General features: G+C 43.6%; 7 non-coding genes across 7 annotated transcripts; all 7 read left to right on the forward strand.

Annotated features, from left to right (window-relative positions):
- The first annotated feature begins 6384 nt into the window (after positions 1-6384).
- trnag-gcc (transfer RNA glycine (anticodon GCC)) lies at positions 6385-6455 on the forward strand. Its single transcript has one exon. It is a non-coding gene; the product is annotated as a tRNA-Gly (tRNA).
- Positions 6456-8328: 1873 nt separating this feature from the next.
- trnag-gcc (transfer RNA glycine (anticodon GCC)) lies at positions 8329-8399 on the forward strand. The gene has a single exon. It is a non-coding gene; the product is annotated as a tRNA-Gly (tRNA).
- A 3381-nt stretch (positions 8400-11780) lies between these two features.
- trnag-gcc (transfer RNA glycine (anticodon GCC)) lies at positions 11781-11851 on the forward strand. Its single transcript has one exon. It is a non-coding gene; the product is annotated as a tRNA-Gly (tRNA).
- Positions 11852-13698: 1847 nt separating this feature from the next.
- Positions 13699-13769, forward strand: trnag-gcc (transfer RNA glycine (anticodon GCC)). The gene has a single exon. It is a non-coding gene; the product is annotated as a tRNA-Gly (tRNA).
- Positions 13770-15642: 1873 nt separating this feature from the next.
- On the forward strand, positions 15643-15713 carry trnag-gcc (transfer RNA glycine (anticodon GCC)). The gene has a single exon. It is a non-coding gene; the product is annotated as a tRNA-Gly (tRNA).
- Positions 15714-19094: 3381 nt separating this feature from the next.
- trnag-gcc (transfer RNA glycine (anticodon GCC)) lies at positions 19095-19165 on the forward strand. The gene has a single exon. It is a non-coding gene; the product is annotated as a tRNA-Gly (tRNA).
- A 1845-nt stretch (positions 19166-21010) lies between these two features.
- Positions 21011-21081, forward strand: trnag-gcc (transfer RNA glycine (anticodon GCC)). Its single transcript has one exon. It is a non-coding gene; the product is annotated as a tRNA-Gly (tRNA).
- The last annotated feature ends 1992 nt before the right edge of the window (positions 21082-23073 follow it).

A 23073-nucleotide genomic window follows, 5' to 3' on the forward strand; every position in this document is an offset into this window, starting at 1 on the left:
CCTTGTCAAAGTCTCGCAGATCCTTAAACTTGCCCATTTCTGCTTCCAACACATCAACTTCAAGACCTGACTGTTCACTTGCTGCCTAATTTATCCCACCCCTTGACAGGTGTCATTGTAATGAGATAATGAATGTTAATCACATCACCTGTCAGTGGTTTCATACTGTATATTAGATAAAAGATCACTAGGTTAGTAATGATATCTATAGAATTTAGTTGATATATTGATTTATACAGCATCATTAACAGTTGTGGCTGTGGTTTTCTGTTATTTTTTATCTTTTTTTGGGATTCTCAAACTGAGCCTTTGACTGAGCCAGGTAAACATTTATCATACACACAGTACTGTTAGTATTTTTCTGTTCCGCTAATCTGTAATGCTGCTCTCTTCTGTGTTTATCGAAAAAACATGCATGCCACCCATAGTGACCGCACCACTCAGTATCTGTGCTGAGCCTTTGATGATCACATTTGATATCAGATTTATTGCAAAGTCCTTTATTTATTCAAATTCAATTTTTTTATTGGTCACACATACAACCATACACAGTATGACACGCAGTGAAATGCTTTTTTCTGACTGTCCGTGCCATAAAAAATTAAAAAAAAGCATTTCACTGCACTGAATTTATTTATTTAAATTGAGGTTATAATCATTATTCCTCTTTCCTCCGTTGGTTATAGAAGCCACATGCTTCTATCATTGCTCTTCTATTCACAAATGAAAAAAGGTAACACAGAAAACACATGCAACTGGTAGGGATACTTACCAATATACTAACAAGGAGTGAGTACCCACTACCTGCCAGATGGTGTATGTACATGCATTTGGATGAATTACAGTATATAACATGTAGTAAATTTCTTACTGTATGATTTCTCACAAGAACATTATTGTTCACTCTAGGAACATTTTTTTGTGGACAAGAGGGAGCAGACAGGAGAGTTAATGACAGGATTTTCAGAGTCATGTTTTTTACAACAAATTGTGCTTGTTCAAAAATACTCTGTGGCTGCCAAATTCTTAATTTTCACAAACAAAGGCAAAATGCAGACAATATGTCTGATGTACAGAACCATTTCTTTTGTGTGACAAAAATTGCAAAAATTGGGCGAGGTAAAGGGGATTATGTAGTGGATAATGTCTGTACATCAGAAATGTGTGCGCACCACGGTGACCATATTTCCCATGCAAAGGCTGAAAATATGTCTTCCTTTTCCAGTCCCCAAACTTTTTTGGGTTAGTTTTAGGTCTTTTATTGTGGATGTAGTTAGGATGGAAATGTTTGCTGAATCCTGGCAACCCTTGTTGACAGGAAGCACACCTGCTATAACAAGCACAGTTGAACAAAGGTACATCTAAAACCAACTGTATGCTGGATCGCAGTACTTTGTCGACTCACAACTGCCTATTACCGGATTACTCTTAAAATTCGCTATTCGTGGTCTATAAAAAAGACAGGTGTCTTAGCATCTTTACTTAATTTTGTTTGAGGCTATGTCATTATTAATGTGGTCCTGCCTGACCAAAATATATGTTCACAAGCCACTGCTAATAACAACAAAAAAAAGTATTAATACCAATCATCTCTTGAACGCCACAGCCTATTTGATTATTGCTGCTGACCATGTGCATCCTTCATGGCCACAATTTACCAGTTTCCTTGCTACTTGACTAAATCTCAAAAATGTATTGATCAGTTTACTCATTGACTTATTGTTGTTTTATTTTCTTAAAAATAACTTGTCTACAATGTAACATTTAGCAGCAGTTACCAACTGCCAAAAATGACCTAACAGCTTGACTAAACTATCTTATGTTTTGGTAGCTGGGTCAAACCTAACAGATTTTCCAATGAACAATTTTAGACATGACATAGCTTTTGTCTTCCCAGTTAGCAAATGAGCTGCATGCAATGCTATTGAGACCAATTGTACAAAAGTTGTTGTATAGAGCAGGACAGTTCTGCTTAAACCTGCAGGGACAAGCCTGAACATGCCCACACCAGGGCCCTCCTACTAGCATCCAAGATCTGACTCCAGCAACACCAGTAGGAGGACAGCAGTCCCAGGACTGTAACCAATCACTAGTCTGCTCGGCTCCTCTAGGTCTATTGGGGGCTCAGACTGTATTAGTTTTCTGGAAGGCGCAGAACTGTTTGGTAACTGCTAGTTTAAAGCTGAGTTTACATTGTTCGATATTCGTCTTCATTTTGGTGTCACAGGCACAAAGGGCATGTCCATTGCGAAGGATAATCATTGGTCCTTAGTTGAGCTTAGTGGTCTTAGAACGTATAATGTGACATGCTCGCTGGTGGCTGATTTAGTGCCGCTGGGACCAAAGACAACCGTTGACAAGGTTTTTGCAGTGTCAGAAAATTTTGCTTAAAATTTCAGAGTGTGACCTCTGCTACAGCATTCGTCTAAAATCCACCAATCGGAGGATGGCATATGTTTACACCAAACTCAAGTGACAGCTGTAAACACAGTAGTGGCAATGGTGAAAAGTAAACAAAATATATAGGATTTAAAAGAAGAGCAGTTTGTTGAATTGTGGCAGCAGACAGAATATCTCTAATGTCTCATCACAGTTATAGCATGACAGGAAAAAAAATCTTCATAAGCTCGAAGATAGTTTGAAGTTGAAAGTCAAAAAGAAAGAAAGGGTGATGGACAGACAGAAAGACAGACAGTTAGTTACTGGTAGAAAGATAGATAACAAAGAGTGATACAAGTAGAAAGACAGAAGGAGTGAGAGTGATACAGATAGACCGATAGAAATATGGCGACTGTGTGTGTGTGTGTGTGTGTGCTACTGGTAGATTGATAGGGAGATGGATGGAGAGAGTGTGTGACACTGATCAAGAGATAGATGAATTGAGAATCTCTGTTATGGTACATTGATAGAGAGTGAGGGAGAGAAGAGGGGCGTCAGGCCGTGTGCACACAGGTGTGTGTGAGTTTTGATAATTGGAGTTTGAAATCTTGAACATTCTGAGCCAGTCTCTGAATATTGTTAGTCTAAGTGAATGGGAGTTTTTGGGATGTTTGATTGTCTGCTACAGGAAAACCGCAAGTCTGTTCAGCTAGAAAAAAATACAGCATGATCAGTCTGAACAGCTTGTAGGACTATGTTGAGTTTGGTGGAAATAGCTTGAAAGCTCAAGGAGTTATAACAGTCAGGATTAATTAGAGCTTCCAGGTGTGTAGCTAGTTAATTAGCATACAAACGCTCTGTTCATAGAGTGCATTTACCATTACGGCAATGTGAAAGTATTTTTATGCTTTCCAGCTGAAGAGGTACAACCCTGTGTTGTCACTGCACACCCAGTATGGCACAACATAGTTACTATCTTCATTGGTTAATCTGACACATAGAAAACATTATTGCACAGTCTCTTACAGAATTCCTATTGGGATCATCTCGTACAGTGCAACAAGTAATAATCATAAAAGACCGCTGGAATCGCACAGTGTGAAACCGGCTTAAGCTTGATTAAAAACACATTCCTTTATTTGTATCATTGTATCAGTGGAGCTTCCTGTTGTGTATGCAAAGAGATGTAAGTGCTCTTATTGCTCTTTGGTACCTGTATGTATTAGGCTAGGGTTTCAAATGAGTGTACATATTTGTGTTTACTTGGTTGTGTAAAACTGTTATGTGTATATGCTATTGCTGTGGTATATTGCGTTGTTTGTAATTTGGTGTTCTTGTTTTACTACAGAACCACAACATTGGAAGATATATATGTTCAATTCAATTCAGTTTAACAATGGACAAAGCAGCTTTGCAGAAACAAATAGATTCAAGTTAAATGAAACCAAAATAAATTGTAAATATGTGAATTTATCCGTAATGAGCAAGCCAGAGGCGATGGTAGCAAGGAAAAACTCCCTGAGAAGATATGAGGAAGAAACCTTGAGAGGAACCAGACTCAAAAGGGAACCCATTCTCATCTGGGTGCTAACAGATAGTGCAATTATAAATAAATCCCTTCTATTACTGGGTATTACATGGGCAAATACTGCAATTGTGCAGCCAATAAATTCATCACAGTTTTCACAAGAAGTCTGGTTTGTTAAACCTATCCACTGTCCACTGATGGAGTCTTGAATACAAAAAAATCATGGGAAGGACATGCTAAAGCTTGTGGATCAGGAGTATGCAGCAATGTTCCACAACTCCTGTACTGATCCCAACAGCATGCTCCATCCAACCACAAGACTGCACATAGCACAGTATGTCAAGCACTTGTCCAAACTGCTGAACACCAGTTCTTCAATAAATACGAGTCCAGAGAAACTTCTTGAGAGACAGCTACTCTGGCACTCACTGACAGGGAGGAGTGACACAGGTTACCCCATTATGAAGGAAGCGTAACCATCAGCGCCTGCTGTTCCAAATCTCCCACTATGTACTCTTGGCACAAGCGCCAAAACCAACCATCTGGTCATCCTCTAACAAGGCTGTTGGTGCATCTGGATTTTTGGACACATAGCTAAGAAGAGACTGGATTTCTTCAAAGCTGTAGACATAATTGACAAAGGACAAGAGACTGTTCTTGCTGTGCCCCTCTGCCATAAAGACTCCTGCAGCCTCTTCCTGCTGAAGCTTCTTCATCAAATAGATGGTGTCATTTTCAAGGTGCCACAGAAGGACTTCCCCTTGTATTTGCCAAACTGCAGGATGTATTCACCAAAAACTTCTGTCCTATTTGAGACATCACCATTCAGTCTGACACGCTCCTCCTTCCCTGGTGCCGAATTGTCCTGCAGATGGTTTATTTTTGATCAGCCTGGCCTCCTCAGTTGGCTACTGAAGAGATCTCCCAGTGGCCCCTTACGGAGGACAACCTTAACTGTTTCTGGGAAAAACACAACTTTTTGGTGCATGATGACCTGTAAGACAAAAAAGCAGTATTTATTACATGATAGTTTGTCAGTTTTAAAATAAAACTTTGGAATAATCACATTCAATGTGTTTTCTGGAATGCAACTTGAAACATGGAACTGTAACTTTAATGTTTTTCTGAATGTCAGAAAATACACAGAAATACAGTCATGAAATACATTAAAAAAAACAACAAAAATGTCATTCATAGTTTATCGTTTGAATCATTAAACGAAGTGTTAGAGAGCGCTATTTAGAAAAGCGTAATACATGTAAACTGAAACACTACAAATAAATTAAAATAATGGTCATGTTCATTCACAGTTTAGCACCTTCTAGAGAGCACAAGCACGGAGATAAAACCAAATCTATATTTAAACACAAAAGAGAAGATTACAGTAACATTCATTCAGAGTTTAGCGTTTAAATCACCCAACCATGTGTTAGAGAGGAAAACCGGTAGGGTAAAGTTTGGTAACGAAAAACCTCTCATAGGGAGATGCTGAGGTGTTGGCAGAGAAACTAATCTAGTTTCAGCATTAATGGAGATAAAACACATGCTAAAATGATATAAAGTATGTTACCTTTGATCAATGAGGTGAAAATGCGTTGAATGAAACGAATAAAGTAATCCAGCAGTGTTTTCCTCACTAGGTTTATCACAACCTCTTTTCGGTTGGCCGTTACTGCGGACATTCCTGAACTTACCACTAAGTACCGATACAGGTCAAGAGCTTCAGTTAATGTTGACATCAAACATCAGAATGAAGAAAAAATGTGATCTCTGTGACTTTGATTGTGGCATGGATGATGGCATCAGATGGGTTGGCTTGAGTTCACACAAGAGTTTACAAGGTATCTCAGAAAAGCATGTTGTGAGATCATTTATCCCAAGGTCGATATTCTATCATACTGCATAGCCCAGCCCTAATCTTGAGAACACGTTACAAGATTTGCCTTTTGAGTCACAGGAGAAAGAAAGAGAAAATGAAGTAGTTTCTTAAGGCGACAAGCTCCGACTGTAAAATACATCTTTGTAGCTCAAAACTCTGGAGACTGAATCCATTTTGGGAAATGTAAACAGCTGGACGTAACAGTTCGAGCAACGTCAAGTCGTCGTGTGAAGCTTTTGGTGTATATGCAAAATCCATATTCTTCATTGCAAAGGGGCAGGGCATGGAGTGAAACATAGAGTTGGAGAGAAATCTCTCTCTTCTACTCGGACGTGGGTAAAATAGCGACTTGAAATCTCGCGGCGGTGCAAAAGCTCGGAAGAGCGCCGCAAGAGCGTGAGTGGCCAAAAGTAGGCTACATGGCATCCGTAGGGGTTCAGCACCGGCCGCGAACATGAATGGGAATTGGATTAGGGCCGTCTAGCAAAACAGTCCCCGCCCGGAAAGCTCAAGAAGGCTGTGATGGAACAGCGCCACAAAGCGTTAGTGGCCGAGGGTGTATCACATCCGCAGTGGTTTAGGACTCAGGCGCCCCTAAGCATTGGTGGTTCAGTGGTAGAATTCTCGCCTGCCACGCGGGAGGCCCGGGTTCGATTCCCGGCCAATGCACGGCGCGACCTTTTCCCTACCTCTTACAACCCACGTCAACCGACTTGTCTCGTGCCGCACTTTTCCCCACTAGGTTTAGCACAACCTCTTTTCGGTCGGTCGGCCGTTACTGCGGACATCCCTCAACTTACCACTTCAGGCATATTTCCTCCCTGCCTTTCGATCATTGTTACACCACGACCTTTCATCCTTCATCCTGCAGTCATCTGATTCATTTACAGTTTCGCATTGTCCTGTCAAAATCCATCTACAATTTTATCGCTTCTAAGTAGCACTTTACATTTCACAGATTATCACACAAGCAGGTACGGTGACCGCTTCGTTCTTCACCTCCAGTTCTACATGGTTTTATTCAGATGGACCCTGGACGCTTTAGCTAAAACTCCCTAAACTGTTTCCTATTCATTCTCTGTGGTAGTGCTAAACCACTACGGATGTAATATGTTGTTGGCCGCTAACGCTTTGTGGCGCTCGTCCATTGCGTGCTGCAGCTAAAACTTACTATTTGTAGTTCACCTGAATCTCACCGACGCTTCAGCAGTTATGTCCGTCATCTGTGCGGTTGAATTTGTGTCCGTCATCTGTTTTACCTTAAAACCAGCGTTACCAAGTTTGGAAATGATTAACTTCACATTTGTCACTAAATTACAGAAACGGCCTGTTTAACGTTAGCGAACTGCTGCCTCGCCTGCTTTACTAGTGTGGCTGTAGCTTGTGTCCATCAGGTTCTGATGCCTGATATCATATACCATGAATGAACAGGACTGTTATTTTAATTAACCTGAAGGCTTTTTTTTTTTTCTTTGTGTGTGCGTGTGCTTGTGCGTGGCTGGATTGCGCCATGGTGATAAATGCCAGCGGATTAGATATTTAGCTGTGTTGTGGGTTTTACACTTCTGTCTTGTGTACAGTGTGTCTGATTTTAGCCTTTCAAATTATTTAACTCGTCCGATTTTTTATTTTCATTTTTTTGCATCATAATACAGAACATACACTCACCGTCCACTTTATTAGCAACACCCGTACATTCATGCAGTTATCCAATCAGTAAATCATGGGGCAGCAGCGTAATGGGAAAAAATCCAAACCAAAACGTACCGATACAGGTCAAGAGCTTCAGTTAATGTTGACATCAAACATCAGAATGAAGAAAAAATGTGATCTCTGTGACTTTGATTGTGGCATGGATGATGGCATCAGATGGGTTGGCTTGAGTTCGCACACAAGAGTTTACAAGGTATCTCAGAAAAGCATGTTGTGAGATCATTTATCCCAAGGTCGATATTCTATCATACTGCATAGCCCAGCCCTAATCTTGAGAACACGTTACAAGATTTGCCTTTTGAGTCACAGGAGAAAGAAAGAGAAAATGAAGTAGTTTCTTAAGGCGACAAGCTCCGACTGTAAAATACATCTTTGTAGCTCAAAACTCTGGAGACTGAATCCATTTTGGGAAATGTAAACAGCTGGACGTAACAGTTCGAGCAACGTCAAGTCGTCGTGTGAAGCTTTTGGTGTATATGCAAAATCCATATTCTTCATTGCAAAGGGGCAGGGCATGGAGTGAAACATACAGTTGGAGAGAAATCTCTCTCTTCTACTCGGACGTGGGTAAAATAGCGACTTGAAATCTCGCGGCGGTGCAAAAGCTCGGAAGAGCGCCGCAAGAGCGTGAGTGGCCAAAAGTAGGCTACATGGCATCCGTAGGGGTTCAGCACCGGCCGCGAACATGAATGGGAATTGGATTAGGGCCGTCTAGCAAAACAGTCCCCGCCCGGAAAGCTCAAGAAGGCTGTGATGGAACAGCGCCACAAAGCGTTAGTGGCCGAGGGTGTATCACATCCGCAGTGGTTTAGGACTCCGGCGCCCCTAAGCATTGGTGGTTCAGTGGTAGAATTCTCGCCTGCCACGCGGGAGGCCCGGGTTCGATTCCCGGCCAATGCACGGCGCGACCTTTTCCCTACCTCTTACAACCCACGTCAACCGACTTGTCTCGTGCCGCACTTTTCCCCACTAGGTTTAGCACAACCTCTTTTCGGTCGGTCGGCCGTTACTGCGGACATCCCTCAACTTACCACTTCAGGCATATTTCCTCCCTGCCTTTCGATCATTGTTACACCACGACCTTTCATCCTTCATCCTGCAGTCATCTGATTCATTTACAGTTTCGCATTGTCCTGTCAAAATCCATCTACAATTTTATCGCTTCTAAGTAGCACTTTACATTTCACAGATTATCACACAAGCAGGTACGGTGACCGCTTCGTTCTTCACCTCCAGTTCTACATGGTTTTATTCAGATGGACCCTGGACGCTTTAGCTAAAACTCCCTAAACTGTTTCCTATTCATTCTCTGTGGTAGTGCTAAACCACTACGGATGTAATATGTTGTTGGCCGCTAACGCTTTGTGGCGCTCGTCCATTGCGTGCTGCAGCTAAAACTTACTATTTGTAGTTCACCTGAATCTCACCGACGCTTCAGCAGTTATGTCCGTCATCTGTGCGGTTGAATTTGTGTCCGTCATCTGTTTTACCTTAAAACCAGCGTTACCAAGTTTGGAAATGATTAACTTCACATTTGTCACTAAATTACAGAAACGGCCTGTTTAACGTTAGCGAACTGCTGCCTCGCCTGCTTTACTAGTGTGGCTGTAGCTTGTGTCCATCAGGTTCTGATGCCTGATATCATATACCATGAATGAACAGGACTGTTATTTTAATTAACCTGAAGGCTTTTTTTTTTTTTCTTTGTGTGTGCGTGTGCTTGTGCGTGGCTGGATTGCGCCATGGTGATAAATGCCAGCGGATTAGATATTTAGCTGTGTTGTGGGTTTTACACTTCTGTCTTGTGTACAGTGTGTCTGATTTTAGCCTTTCAAATTATTTAACTCGTCCGATTTTTTATTTTCATTTTTTTGCATCATAATACAGAACATACACTCACCGTCCACTTTATTAGCAACACCCGTACATTCATGCAGTTATCCAATCAGTAAATCATGGGGCAGCAGAGTAATGGGAAAAAATCCAAACAAAAACGTACCGATACAGGTCAAGAGCTTCAGTTAATGTTGACATCAAACATCAGAATGAAGAAAAAATGTGATCTCTGTGACTTTGATTGTGGCATGGATGATGGCATCAGATGGGTTGGCTTGAGTTCGCACACAAGAGTTTACAAGGTATCTCAGAAAAGCATGTTGTGAGATCATTTATCCCAAGGTCGATATTCTATCATACTGCATAGCCCAGCCCTAATCTTGAGAACACGTTACAAGATTTGCCTTTTGAGTCACAGGAGAAAGAAAGAGAAAATGAAGTAGTTTCTTAAGGCGACAAGCTCCGACTGTAAAATACATCTTTGTAGCTCTAAACTCTGGAGACTGAATCCATTTTGGGAAATGTAAACAGCTGGACGTAACAGTTCGAGCAACGTCAAGTCGTCGTGTGAAGCTTTTGGTGTATATGCAAAATCCATATTCTTCATTGCAAAGGGGCAGGGCATGGAGTGAAACATACAGTTGGAGAGAAATCTCTCTCTTCTAAAATCTCGCGGCGGTGCAAAAGCTCGGAAGAGCGCCGCAAGAGCGTGAGTGGCCAAAAGTAGGCTACATGGCATCCGTAGGGGTTCAGCACCGGCCGCGAACATGAATGGGAATTGGATTAGGGCCGTCTAGCAAAACAGTCCCCGCCCGGAAAGCTCAAGAAGGCTGTGATGGAACAGCGCCACAAAGCGTTAGTGGATGAGGGTGTATCACATCCGCAGTGGTTTAGGACTCAGGCGCCCCTAAGCATTTTATTCAGATGGACCCGGGACGCTAAGCATTTTATTCAGATGGACCCGGGACGCTTTAGCTAAAACTCCCTAAACTGTTTCCTATTCATTCTCTGTGGTAGTGCTAAACCACTACGGATGTAATATGTTGTTGGCCGCTAACGCTTTGTGGCGCTCGTCCATTGCGTGCTGCAGCTAAAACTTACTATTTGTAGTTCACCTGAATCTCACCGATTCTTCAGCAGTTATGTCCGTCATCTGTGCGGTTGAATTTGTGTCCGTCATCTGTTTTACCTTAAAACCAGCGTTACCAAGTTTGGAAATGATTAACTTCACATTTGTCACTAAATTACAGAAACGGCCTGTTTAACGTTAGCGAACTGCTGCCTCGCCTGCTTTACTAGTGTGGCTGTAGCTTGTGTCCATCAGGTTCTGATGCCTGATATCATATACCATGAATGAACAGGACTGTTATTTTAATTAACCTGAAGGCTTTTTTTTTTTTCTTTGTGTGTGCGTGTGCTTGTGCGTGGCTGGATTGCGCCATGGTGATAAATGCCATCGGATTAGATATTTAGCTGTGTTGTGGGTTTTACACTTCTGTCTTGTGTACAGTGTGTCTGATTTTAGCCTTTCAAATTATTTAACTCGTCCGATTTTTTATTTTCATTTTTTTGCATCATAATACAGAACATACACTCACCGTCCACTTTATTAGCAACACCCGTACATTCATGCAGTTATCCAATCAGTAAATCATGGGGCAGCAGCGTAATGGGAAAAAATCCAAACCAAAACGTACCGATACAGGTCAAGAGCTTCAGTTAATGTTGACATCAAACATCAGAATGAAGAAAAAATGTGATCTCTGTGACTTTGATTGTGGCATGGATGATGGCATCAGATGGGTTGGCTTGAGTTCGCACACAAGAGTTTACAAGGTATCTCAGAAAAGCATGTTGTGAGATCATTTATCCCAAGGTCGATATTCTATCATACTGCATAGCCCAGCCCTAATCTTGAGAACACGTTACAAGATTTGCCTTTTGAGTCACAGGAGAAAGAAAGAGAAAATGAAGTAGTTTCTTAAGGCGACAAGCTCCGACTGTAAAATACATCTTTGTAGCTCAAAACTCTGGAGACTGAATCCATTTTGGGAAATGTAAACAGCTGGACGTAACAGTTCGAGCAACGTCAAGTCGTCGTGTGAAGCTTTTGGTGTATATGCAAAATCCATATTCTTCATTGCAAAGGGGCAGGGCATGGAGTGAAACATACAGTTGGAGAGAAATCTCTCTCTTCTAAAATCTCGCGGCGGTGCAAAAGCTCGGAAGAGCGCCGCAAGAGCGTGAGTGGCCAAAAGTAGGCTACATGGCATCCGTAGGGGTTCAGCACCGGCCGCGAACATGAATGGGAATTGGATTAGGGCCGTCTAGCAAAACAGTCCCCGCCCGGAAAGCTCAAGAAGGCTGTGATGGAACAGCGCCACAAAGCGTTAGTGGCCGAGGGTGTATCACATCCGCAGTGGTTTAGGACTCCGGCGCCCCTAAGCATTGGTGGTTCAGTGGTAGAATTCTCGCCTGCCACGCGGGAGGCCCGGGTTCGATTCCCGGCCAATGCACGGCGCGACCTTTTCCCTACCTCTTACAACCCACGTCAACCGACTTGTCTCGTGCCGCACTTTTCCCCACTAGGTTTAGCACAACCTCTTTTCGGTCGGTCGGCCGTTACTGCGGACATCCCTCAACTTACCACTTCAGGCATATTTCCTCCCTGCCTTTCGATCATTGTTACACCACGACCTTTCATCCTTCATCCTGCAGTCATCTGATTCATTTACAGTTTCGCATTGTCCTGTCAAAATCCATCTACAATTTTATCGCTTCTAAGTAGCACTTTACATTTCACAGATTATCACACAAGCAGGTACGGTGACCGCTTCGTTCTTCACCTCCAGTTCTACATGGTTTTATTCAGATGGACCCTGGACGCTTTAGCTAAAACTCCCTAAACTGTTTCCTATTCATTCTCTGTGGTAGTGCTAAACCACTACGGATGTAATATGTTGTTGGCCGCTAACGCTTTGTGGCGCTCGTCCATTGCGTGCTGCAGCTAAAACTTACTATTTGTAGTTCACCTGAATCTCACCGACGCTTCAGCAGTTATGTCCGTCATCTGTGCGGTTGAATTTGTGTCCGTCATCTGTTTTACCTTAAAACCAGCGTTACCAAGTTTGGAAATGATTAACTTCACATTTGTCACTAAATTACAGAAACGGCCTGTTTAACGTTAGCGAACTGCTGCCTCGCCTGCTTTACTAGTGTGGCTGTAGCTTGTGTCCATCAGGTTCTGATGCCTGATATCATATACCATGAATGAACAGGACTGTTATTTTAATTAACCTGAAGGCTTTTTTTTTTTTTCTTTGTGTGTGCGTGTGCTTGTGCGTGGCTGGATTGCGCCATGGTGATAAATGCCAGCGGATTAGATATTTAGCTGTGTTGTGGGTTTTACACTTCTGTCTTGTGTACAGTGTGTCTGATTTTAGCCTTTCAAATTATTTAACTCGTCCGATTTTTTATTTTCATTTTTTTGCATCATAATACAGAACATACACTCACCGTCCACTTTATTAGCAACACCCGTACATTCATGCAGTTATCCAATCAGTAAATCATGGGGCAGCAGCGTAATGGGAAAAAATCCAAACCAAAACGTACCGATACAGGTCAAGAGCTTCAGTTAATGTTGACATCAAACATCAGAATGAAGAAAAAATGTGATCTCTGTGACTTTGATTGTGGCATGGATGATGGCATCAGATGGGTTGGCTTGAGTTCGCACACAAGAGTTTACAAGGTATCTCAGAAAAGCATGTTGTGAGATCATTTATCCCAAGGTCGATATTCTATCATACTGCATAGCCCAGCCCTAATCTTGAGAACACGTTACAAGATTTGCCTTTTGAGTCACAGGAGAAAGAAAGAGAAAATGAAGTAGTTTCTTAAGGCGACAAGCTCCGACTGTAAAATACATCTTTGTAGCTCAAAACTCTGGAGACTGAATCCATTTTGGGAAATGTAAACAGCTGGACGTAACAGTTCGAGCAACGTCAAGTCGTCGTGTGAAGCTTTTGGTGTATATGCAAAATCCATATTCTTCATTGCAAAGGGGCAGGGCATGGAGTGAAACATACAGTTGGAGAGAAATCTCTCTCTTCTAAAATCTCGCGGCGGTGCAAAAGCTCGGAAGAGCGCCGCAAGAGCGTGAGTGGCCAAAAGTAGGCTACATGGCATCCGTAGGGGTTCAGCACCGGCCGCGAACATGAATGGGAATTGGATTAGGGCCGTCTAGCAAAACAGTCCCCGCCCGGAAAGCTCAAGAAGGCTGTGATGGAACAGCGCCACAAAGCGTTAGTGGCCGAGGGTGTATCACATCCGCAGTGGTTTAGGACTCAGGCGCCCCTAAGCATTGGTGGTTCAGTGGTAGAATTCTCGCCTGCCACGCGGGAGGCCCGGGTTCGATTCCCGGCCAATGCACGGCGCGACCTTTTCCCTACCTCTTACAACCCACGTCAACCGACTTGTCTCGTGCCGCACTTTTCCCCACTAGGTTTAGCACAACCTCTTTTCGGTCGGTCGGCCGTTACTGCGGACATCCCTCAACTTACCACTTCAGGCATATTTCCTCCCTGCCTTTCGATCATTGTTACACCACGACCTTTCATCCTTCATCCTGCAGTCATCTGATTCATTTACAGTTTCGCATTGTCCTGTCAAAATCCATCTACAATTTTATCGCTTCTAAGTAGCACTTTACATTTCACAGATTATCACACAAGCAGGTACGGTGACCGCTTCGTTCTTCACCTCCAGTTCTACATGGTTTTATTCAGATGGACCCTGGACGCTTTAGCTAAAACTCCCTAAACTGTTTCCTATTCATTCTCTGTGGTAGTGCTAAACCACTACGGATGTAATATGTTGTTGGCCGCTAACGCTTTGTGGCGCTCGTCCATTGCGTGCTGCAGCTAAAACTTACTATTTGTAGTTCACCTGAATCTCACCGACGCTTCAGCAGTTATGTCCGTCATCTGTGCGGTTGAATTTGTGTCCGTCATCTGTTTTACCTTAAAACCAGCGTTACCAAGTTTGGAAATGATTAACTTCACATTTGTCACTAAATTACAGAAACGGCCTGTTTAACGTTAGCGAACTGCTGCCTCGCCTGCTTTACTAGTGTGGCTGTAGCTTGTGTCCATCAGGTTCTGATGCCTGATATCATATACCATGAATGAACAGGACTGTTATTTTAATTAACCTGAAGGCTTTTTTTTTTTTCTTTGTGTGTGCGTGTGCTTGTGCGTGGCTGGATTGCGCCATGGTGATAAATGCCAGCGGATTAGATATTTAGCTGTGTTGTGGGTTTTACACTTCTGTCTTGTGTACAGTGTGTCTGATTTTAGCCTTTCAAATTATTTAACTCGTCCGATTTTTTATTTTCATTTTTTTGCATCATAATACAGAACATACACTCACCGTCCACTTTATTAGCAACACCCGTACATTCATGCAGTTATCCAATCAGTAAATCATGGGGCAGCAGCGTAATGGGAAAAAATCCAAACCAAAACGTACCGATACAGGTCAAGAGCTTCAGTTAATGTTGACATCAAACATCAGAATGAAGAAAAAATGTGATCTCTGTGACTTTGATTGTGGCATGGATGATGGCATCAGATGGGTTGGCTTGAGTTCGCACACAAGAGTTTACAAGGTATCTCAGAAAAGCATGTTGTGAGATCATTTATCCCAAGGTCGATATTCTATCATACTGCATAGCCCAGCCCTAATCTTGAGAACACGTTACAAGATTTGCCTTTTGAGTCACAGGAGAAAGAAAGAGAAAATGAAGTAGTTTCTTAAGGCGACAAGCTCCGACTGTAAAATACATCTTTGTAGCTCAAAACTCTGGAGACTGAATCCATTTTGGGAAATGTAAACAGCTGGACGTAACAGTTCGAGCAACGTCAAGTCGTCGTGTGAAGCTTTTGGTGTATATGCAAAATCCATATTCTTCATTGCAAAGGGGCAGGGCATGGAGTGAAACATACAGTTGGAGAGAAATCTCTCTCTTCTACTCGGACGTGGGTAAAATAGCGACTTGAAATCTCGCGGCGGTGCAAAAGCTCGGAAGAGCGCCGCAAGAGCGTGAGTGGCCAAAAGTAGGCTACATGGCATCCGTAGGGGTTCAGCACCGGCCGCGAACATGAATGGGAATTGGATTAGGGCCGTCTAGCAAAACAGTCCCCGCCCGGAAAGCTCAAGAAGGCTGTGATGGAACAGCGCCACAAAGCGTTAGTGGCCGAGGGTGTATCACATCCGCAGTGGTTTAGGACTCCGGCGCCCCTAAGCATTGGTGGTTCAGTGGTAGAATTCTCGCCTGCCACGCGGGAGGCCCGGGTTCGATTCCCGGCCAATGCACGGCGCGACCTTTTCCCTACCTCTTACAACCCACGTCAACCGACTTGTCTCGTGCCGCACTTTTCCCCACTAGGTTTAGCACAACCTCTTTTCGGTCGGTCGGCCGTTACTGCGGACATCCCTCAACTTACCACTTCAGGCATATTTCCTCCCTGCCTTTCGATCATTGTTACACCACGACCTTTCATCCTTCATCCTGCAGTCATCTGATTCATTTACAGTTTCGCATTGTCCTGTCAAAATCCATCTACAATTTTATCGCTTCTAAGTAGCACTTTACATTTCACAGATTATCACACAAGCAGGTACGGTGACCGCTTCGTTCTTCACCTCCAGTTCTACATGGTTTTATTCAGATGGACCCTGGACGCTTTAGCTAAAACTCCCTAAACTGTTTCCTATTCATTCTCTGTGGTAGTGCTAAACCACTACGGATGTAATATGTTGTTGGCCGCTAACGCTTTGTGGCGCTCGTCCATTGCGTGCTGCAGCTAAAACTTACTATTTGTAGTTCACCTGAATCTCACCGACGCTTCAGCAGTTATGTCCGTCATCTGTGCGGTTGAATTTGTGTCCGTCATCTGTTTTACCTTAAAACCAGCGTTACCAAGTTTGGAAATGATTAACTTCACATTTGTCACTAAATTACAGAAACGGCCTGTTTAACGTTAGCGAACTGCTGCCTCGCCTGCTTTACTAGTGTGGCTGTAGCTTGTGTCCATCAGGTTCTGATGCCTGATATCATATACCATGAATGAACAGGACTGTTATTTTAATTAACCTGAAGGCTTTTTTTTTTTTTCTTTGTGTGTGCGTGTGCTTGTGCGTGGCTGGATTGCGCCATGGTGATAAATGCCAGCGGATTAGATATTTAGCTGTGTTGTGGGTTTTACACTTCTGTCTTGTGTACAGTGTGTCTGATTTTAGCCTTTCAAATTATTTAACTCGTCCGATTTTTTATTTTCATTTTTTTGCATCATAATACAGAACATACACTCACCGTCCACTTTATTAGCAACACCCGTACATTCATGCAGTTATCCAATCAGTAAATCATGGGGCAGCAGCGTAATGGGAAAAAATCCAAACCAAAACGTACCGATACAGGTCAAGAGCTTCAGTTAATGTTGACATCAAACATCAGAATGAAGAAAAAATGTGATCTCTGTGACTTTGATTGTGGCATGGATGATGGCATCAGATGGGTTGGCTTGAGTTCGCACACAAGAGTTTACAAGGTATCTCAGAAAAGCATGTTGTGAGATCATTTATCCCAAGGTCGATATTCTATCATACTGCATAGCCCAGCCCTAATCTTGAGAACACGTTACAAGATTTGCCTTTTGAGTCACAGGAGAAAGAAAGAGAAAATGAAGTAGTTTCTTAAGGCGACAAGCTCCGACTGTAAAATACATCTTTGTAGCTCAAAACTCTGGAGACTGAATCCATTTTGGGAAATGTAAACAGCTGGACGTAACAGTTCGAGCAACGTCAAGTCGTCGTGTGAAGCTTTTGGTGTATATGCAAAATCCATATTCTTCATTGCAAAGGGGCAGGGCATGGAGTGAAACATACAGTTGGAGAGAAATCTCTCTCTTCTAAAATCTCGCGGCGGTGCAAAAGCTCGGAAGAGCGCCGCAAGAGCGTGAGTGGCCAAAAGTAGGCTACATGGCATCCGTAGGGGTTCAGCACCGGCCGCGAACATGAATGGGAATTGGATTAGGGCCGTCTAGCAAAACAGTCCCCGCCCGGAAAGCTCAAGAAGGCTGTGATGGAACAGCGCCACAAAGCGTTAGTGGACGAGGGTGTATCACATCCGCAGTGGTTTAGGACTCAGGCGCCCCTAAGCATTTTATTCAGATGGACCCGGGACGCTAAGCATTTTATTCAGATGGACCCGGGACGCTTTAGCTAAAACTCCCTAAACTGTTTCCTATTCATTCTCTGTGGTAGTGCTAAACCACTACGGATGTAATATGTTGTTGGCCGCTAACGCTTTGTGGCGCTCGTCCATTGCGTGCTGCAGCTAAAACTTACTATTTGTAGTTCACCTGAATCTCACCGATTCTTCAGCAGTTATGTCCGTCATCTGTGCGGTTGAATTTGTGTCCGTCATCTGTTTTACCTTAAAACCAGCGTTACCAAGTTTGGAAATGATTAACTTCACATTTGTCACTAAATTACAGAAACGGCCTGTTTAACGTTAGCGAACTGCTGCCTCGCCTGCTTTACTAGTGTGGCTGTAGCTTGTGTCCATCAGGTTCTGATGCCTGATATCATATACCATGAATGAACAGGACTGTTATTTTAATTAACCTGAAGGCTTTTTTTTTTTTCTTTGTGTGTGCGTGTGCTTGTGCGTGGCTGGATTGCGCCATGGTGATAAATGCCATCGGATTAGATATTTAGCTGTGTTGTGGGTTTTACACTTCTGTCTTGTGTACAGTGTGTCTGATTTTAGCCTTTCAAATTATTTAACTCGTCCGATTTTTTATTTTCATTTTTTTGCATCATAATACAGAACATACACTCACCGTCCACTTTATTAGCAACACCCGTACATTCATGCAGTTATCCAATCAGTAAATCATGGGGCAGCAGCGTAATGGGAAAAAATCCAAACCAAAACGTACCGATACAGGTCAAGAGCTTCAGTTAATGTTGACGTCAAACATCAGAATGAAGAAAAAATGTGATCTCTGTGACTTTGATTGTGGCATGGATGATGGCATCAGATGGGTTGGCTTGAGTTCGCACACAAGAGTTTACAAGGTATCTCAGAAAAGCATGTTGTGAGATCATTTATCCCAAGGTCGATATTCTATCATACTGCATAGCCCAGCCCTAATCTTGAGAACACGTTACAAGATTTGCCTTTTGAGTCACAGGAGAAAGAAAGAGAAAATGAAGTAGTTTCTTAAGGCGACAAGCTCCGACTGTAAAATACATCTTTGTAGCTCAAAACTCTGGAGACTGAATCCATTTTGGGAAATGTAAACAGCTGGACGTAACAGTTCGAGCAACGTCAAGTCGTCGTGTGAAGCTTTTGGTGTATATGCAAAATCCATATTCTTCATTGCAAAGGGGCAGGGCATGGAGTGAAACATACAGTTGGAGAGAAATCTCTCTCTTCTAAAATCTCGCGGCGGTGCAAAAGCTCGGAAGAGCGCCGCAAGAGCGTGAGTGGCCAAAAGTAGGCTACATGGCATCCGTAGGGGTTCAGCACCGGCCGCGAACATGAATGGGAATTGGATTAGGGCCGTCTAGCAAAACAGTCCCCGCCCGGAAAGCTCAAGAAGGCTGTGATGGAACAGCGCCACAAAGCGTTAGTGGCCGAGGGTGTATCACATCCGCAGTGGTTTAGAACTCAGGCGCCCCTAAGCATTGGTGGTTCAGTGGTAGAATTCTCGCCTGCCACGCGGGAGGCCCGGGTTTGATTCCCGGCCAATGCACTGCGCGACCTTTTCCCTACCTCTTACAACCCACGTCAACCGACTTGTCTCGTGCCGCACTTTTCCCCACTAGGTTTAGCACAACCTCTTTTCGGTCGGTCGGCCGTTACTGCGGACATCCCTCAACTTACCACTTCAGGCATATTTCCTCCCTGCCTTTCGATCATTGTTACACCACGACCTTTCATCCTTCATCCTGCAGTCATCTGATTCATTTACAGTTTCGCATTGTCCTGTCAAAATCCATCTACAATTTTATCGCTTCTAAGTAGCACTTTACATTTCACAGATTATCACACAAGCAGGTACGGTGACCGCTTCGTTCTTCACCTCCAGTTCTACATGGTTTTATTCAGATGGACCCGGGACGCTTTAGCTAAAACTCCCTAAACTGTTTCCTATTCATTCTCTGTGGTAGTGCTAAACCACTACGGATGTAATATGTTGTTGGCCGCTAACGCTTTGTGGCGCTCGTCCATTGCGTGCTGCAGCTAAAACTTACTATTTGTAGTTCACCTGAATCTCACCGATTCTTCAGCAGTTATGTCCGTCATCTGTGCGGTTGAATTTGTGTCCGTCATCTGTTTTACCTTAAAACCAGCGTTACCAAGTTTGGAAATGATTAACTTCACATTTGTCACTAAATTACAGAAACGGCCTGTTTAACGTTAGCGAACTGCTGCCTCGCCTGCTTTACTAATGTGGCTGTAGCTTGTGTCCATCAGGTTCTGATGCCTGATATCATATACCATGAATGAACAGGACTGTTATTTTAATTAACCTGAAGGCTTTTTTTTTTTCTTTGTGTGTGCGTGTGCTTGTGCGTGGCTGGATTGCGCCATGGTGATAAATGCCAGCGGATTAGATATTTAGCTGTGTTGTGGGTTTTACACTTCTGTCTTGTGTACAGTGTGTCTGATTTTAGCCTTTCAAATTATTTAACTCGTCCGATTTTTTATTTTCATTTTTTTGCATCATAATACAGAACATACACTCACCGTCCACTTTATTAGCAACACCCGTACATTCATGCAGTTATCCAATCAGTAAATCATGGGGCAGCAGAGTAATGGGAAAAAATCCAAACAAAAACGTACCGATACAGGTCAAGAGCTTCAGTTAATGTTGACATCAAACATCAGAATGAAGAAAAAATGTGATCTCTGTGACTTTGATTGTGGCATGGATGATGGCATCAGATGGGTTGGCTTGAGTTCGCACACAAGAGTTTACAAGGTATCTCAGAAAAGCATGTTGTGAGATCATTTATCCCAAGGTCGATATTCTATCATACTGCATAGCCCAGCCCTAATCTTGAGAACACGTTACAAGATTTGCCTTTTGAGTCACAGGAGAAAGAAAGAGAAAATGAAGTAGTTTCTTAAGGCGACAAGCTCCGACTGTAAAATACATCTTTGTAGCTCAAAACTCTGGAGACTGAATCCATTTTGGGAAATGTAAACAGCTGGACGTAACAGTTCGAGCAACGTCAAGTCGTCGTGTGAAGCTTTTGGTGTATATGCAAAATCCATATTCTTCATTGCAAAGGGGCAGGGCATGGAGTGAAACATACAGTTGGAGAGAAATCTCTCTCTTCTAAAATCTCGCGGCGGTGCAAAAGCTCGGAAGAGCGCCGCAAGAGCGTGAGTGGCCAAAAGTAGGCTACATGGCATCCGTAGGGGTTCAGCACCGGCCGCGAACATGAATGGGAATTGGATTAGGGCCGTCTAGCAAAACAGTCCCCGCCCGGAAAGCTCAAGAAGGCTGTGATGGAACAGCGCCACAAAGCGTTAGTGGCCGAGGGTGTATCACATCCGCAGTGGTTTAGGACTCAGGCGCCCCTAAGCATTGGTGGTTCAGTGGTAGAATTCTCGCCTGCCACGCGGGAGGCCCGGGTTCGATTCCCGGCCAATGCACGGCGCGACCTTTTCCCTACCTCTTACAACCCACGTCAACCGACTTGTCTCGTGCCGCACTTTTCCCCACTAGGTTTAGCACAACCTCTTTTCGGTCGGTCGGCCGTTACTGCGGATGTGATGCCCACTAATGTGTGCCCACATTGTGAATATAAATATTTGGTTTTACGTGGTTTATTTTTTTTATACTTCTATTGTCAGTACGTACCTTGTTTTTTTTAAGATCTATTTTAGTGTACAAGAATGTTATGTAAAACAGTAAGATGTACATTCAGTTACACATTTTCGACAGTAGAGGGGGCACCAGGAGACCAGTTTGCCTATGCATTGCGTGGGATTTTCCTTATAACTGAGGAGAATTCAGCAAAGGCAAGCCAGTTCCTGTGTCATCCATTTGTTCTCCACTTTTTCAGCTGTCCACGGGCGCTGCAACCCGGTACCCGTTACAGTTTATTGGGGGCTCGTCCGGGATCATCTCCACTGCCAGGGCGGCAGATGATCTAGTGATACAGACACCTGGGGCCAAAAGTGACCAGTCAGCGGAATAACCACTCATCGAGGAGAGAGATTAGATACGGTTCCTGGGCTGTGTGATCAATCGCGAGGGAGAGGGACGCGGCCATGGCAGACAGTGAGAGGAAAAGCTTGGTGTGGACCATCAAGAAGGACCTGCTCACCCTTTCTGCAGATGAACTGTTCCAGATTGCAAAGTCGCTGGGACCTGTGTCAGGAGTGGACCAGTTTCGTTTGGCACCTGGGGATGAGGAGGCTTGTTTCGACTACATCAGCAGTTTCATGCACAGTAAGCCCTTACTACAGTCTGAGGATGCAGGCCTAGCGCACCTGTTAGAGTTGAAAGATGTAATTGATGTAACTATTCAGAGTCATGTGTCTGGCGTACAGATGTGTGTAAGAGGTGATGTTGTTTCACATGTTCCACTGCCAAACTCACAAGTTGATGACGTCACTGGTGAAGAAACTCAAGCTAATGTTAATGTAAACCCAGTTGTAACTATTGATAGTGAGACTATTGAAGTTAATGCTAATGCAAACCACCCTTTAGCAACTACAGCGATGAACACACACGACTTAGAAATACAGAAATTACTTGCTAGCTATGAGGAACTTAGTAAGAAAATCACACAGTACATGCCCACCTCCACTCTGCAGTCTGCACCCCATTCACCTGCAAAGTCGCAGCTCATATCACAGAATAGGGACATATCAAACACCAGGCGTGAACACCCCACAACCGTGGCTCATGACAAGTTGGTCTCCTTAAGAGAGCTTTCTTACCTCCATCGCAGAGAGTTCAAGATTCAGGGTGGTCAGATTGGAGACCACGGTTCAGACATCGGCTACAACAATGTTTGCCGCCAGATTGAAGAAGGTGTAAAGGAGCAGTTTAGCGGTGCAGAAATTGTGAGGGCTGTCCTCAGGGCCATAAAACCTGGAAATTTCAAAGATATGCTAATGAACAAGGAAGACCTGACCATTGAAGAGCTCAAAGGTTTCCTTTACTCCCACCTGGGTGAGCAAAGCACCATGGAGCTTTTCCAGGAGCTCATGTGCACCAAACAGAAGGACAATGAGACGCCTCAACAATTCCTGTACAGAGCCATAGGACTTAAGCAAAAGATCTTGCTGGCTTCAAAACATGCTGGCACAGATGTGAGGTACAGTCCAAGCACAGTTCAGGATGTTTTCCTCCATACTGTACATCAAGGCCTTGGACACAAACATGATGATATCCGCAGAGAACTCAAGCCGCTACTTGCAGACACTAGTGTGACTGATGAGGCGATCCTAAAACAGATACAGAAGATAATGAGCGATGAAAGTGAAAGACAGAGGCGCTTAGGCCCAGCTACCCGTCAAAGACTCACAACTGTGCACAGTGTTCAGGCTGAGGCTAATGCTGCTCAGTCTCCTGGTGTCAAGGGGGAAAATGTGGAAAAGAAATCGGAGACAGATATGATCCAACAGTTGACA

Source organism: Pangasianodon hypophthalmus, chromosome 11 (genome assembly GCF_027358585.1).
Source record: "Pangasianodon hypophthalmus isolate fPanHyp1 chromosome 11, fPanHyp1.pri, whole genome shotgun sequence".
In the NCBI taxonomy this organism is placed as follows: domain Eukaryota; kingdom Metazoa; phylum Chordata; class Actinopteri; order Siluriformes; family Pangasiidae; genus Pangasianodon; species Pangasianodon hypophthalmus.